The following is a 2,708-nucleotide window of genomic DNA, read 5'->3' on the forward strand; positions in this document are numbered from 1 at the left end:
AGTAATTAAGTCCAAATGCAAAACTGATAAGACACTGAAAGGGAAGGATGATGAAAAGGATGACCAAGGAAACTCTGGAATGGGTAGAAGTCATAGTCAAGGTAGAGGTTTCTCATCAAGAAAAGCTGAAATCACAAGTCACAGGACAAGTTCTGATACTGGAAAAAGGATTAGTTCTGCTACTGGTAAAAGGATAAGTTCTGATGAACTTTTAGATCTTGATGAAGAAATGTCAAGACAGTTATTTCTTCAGGAAAATCCAGGAATGGACTTGGAGAGTTTAGTGGAAGAAGAAGCCAGGCTTAAATCAGAAAAAGTTAATTCTAAATCTGAAGCTTCTGGTAAAAAGATACTTCCAAAACTCAAAGGTATTGTGATAAAAGAAAGGACAAATACTGAAGCAACATTGGCTAAATCACAACCGCAGATAGATCCAAGATCCAAGGGTAAAGAAAATATTGGTGAACCTATCAAGGTTTATGTGCCTCCTGAGAATGAAGAAATTACCGATGAAGATGCTGATCTTGCTCTGACTTCAAGAAAAGTTCTTAAGACAACCTCTGACATGGCTCAAGTTGTTCAGAGTCAAGAGACAGTAAGTTCTGATATTTCGAAGAAGCAAGTAACCTCTGACATAGCTCAAGTTAACTTGATATCAGAAGATAAATCAAAGACACTCCTACCAGGATTCACTAAAGCAAAACAGACTCAACCTTTGAAGACTGCTGCAAGTGGTTTTGAAGCAAGAGTAGTTACTGGAAAGGAAGCAAGAGATAAAACTGGATTGGGAAGTGCTGATGAAAGAAGAATACAGAACACTACCAATGATCCAACTTCCTTGAGTGAACCAGGTATTGGAGCAACTCCTGAGAGATTGAATCAACTGGAATCTGTATAAATGGTTTACCATACCTACTTGAAAGAACACATCTTGTTGTACTTCATGACAGATGGTAGGGCTTATCATATAAGGCAAAATGCCATTCCATTGAAGTATTTTGAAGAATTGGAGCATGTACTATTCTTACTTCAAGTGAATGACAGCTTGACAGGAAGTGCTGCAAACTATTTGAAGGATCAGATTCAGAGACAGAAAAGACTTTATTCTGTTAAGTCTGACAACACATATGTTCCAAAGTACAGAGATCACAAGGGTGATATAGTTGAAATGAAGCCCAACACTGCTAAGATTATAACTACCTTTCTGGGTTACAGGGCTGTGGAATTCAATCTTGAGTCTGATAAAGCTTATTTGATCAGACTGGATTAGGATATAAGAAAAGCTAAGATTAATGATCTCAGGGCTGCAATCTTTCAAATTGGTGAAGATACTGCAGAGCTTAAAGATGTTAAAAGGAGGATGATTGATGAACTCAGATATGCTGAGAGATGTTTGTTGAAGAACTATCTCAGAACAACTCCTGACATCAGAGAGATCAGAAGATGAAGTCAAGTCAAGATCTACAACTGCTTAAATTCTGATATTTGTACAGACTGAAGTTGTTATCAGAAGTTAAATATTGGTAAAGCTTTAAGGACTGTAAGTTGTAGTTATCTAGTCTAATTCTCATGCATTTGTACTTAATGTTTTTGACATCATCAAATATCTGTTAAACTTGTATATTATGCTAATTTACAAGTTGGGGGAGATTGTTAGATATATTTGATAATGTCATGGCTAATATGATTTATGTTTAGTTTTTAGATCTTACTTAAACAGGATAAATCAGTACTTACTGGAAGTCAGGACTTAAGGATATCAGTACTTATATTATCAGAAGATAATCATCAGAAAATGGATATCAGAACTTAAGTACTGAAGGACGTTCAGATAAGGACAACAGCTGATTAAAGGAAAGAAGATCGAGACAAACATAAGAAGAGATATGCATGAAGAAGGAATTCTATAAAGAATAGAATACTTGGAAGAAAAGATATCTGATTGATATATTTTAGGAAGCAGAATTATATTCCATATCAATTAGCGATTATCTTGTAACTGTGTAGTATATAAACACAGACATAGGGTTTACACTAAAAGTGTTATCATATTCGAGAAGATTATTCATTGTAACCCTAGCAGCTCTCGTGATATTTGTTCATCACTGAGAGGTAACAGTTCTATACTGTAACAGAGTTTATTGTTTCAATAAAGTTTGTTTTCTGTTACTTGAGTTATTAAAGTTCGATTTGATTGTACTTTACACTGTATTCACCCCCTCTACAGTGTGTGTGTGACCTAACATAAGATGTGATATTTCTCATCTCTTAAACTTCATTATTTAGTTGGCACCACGCCACCACCTGCCAGTGTGTTTTTTTGTATGGAATAATGCGTTGCTGCTTTTAGATTGAATCGTATCATACTGATCTATGTATTCTGCATAACCCTGGAACTTATGTTGTCATTTTGCGATCTCTAAATAAGAATGAAATTAATTATTATAGGTGACATCGTAGAATGGTAGCCTAATGGTTCAATGAAAATTATTGACAGAAAGAAAAACATATTCAAGTTATTCCAAGGCGAATATGTAGCATTGGAAAGTATTGAAAGCACATATTCGCGATGCCCTCTCGTGACCACATTATGCTCTTAGATAACATGTCCTCAGCATATTCATAATTCATAAAATGCTCGTCAATTTTGTAATTTTGAGAACTCATTTTTCTTCACATATTTGGGTTTATGGTAACAGTTTTGAGTC

Source organism: Apium graveolens, unplaced genomic scaffold (genome assembly GCF_009905375.1).
Source record: "Apium graveolens cultivar Ventura unplaced genomic scaffold, ASM990537v1 ctg2902, whole genome shotgun sequence".
Classification (NCBI taxonomy): Eukaryota; Viridiplantae; Streptophyta; class Magnoliopsida; order Apiales; family Apiaceae; genus Apium; species Apium graveolens.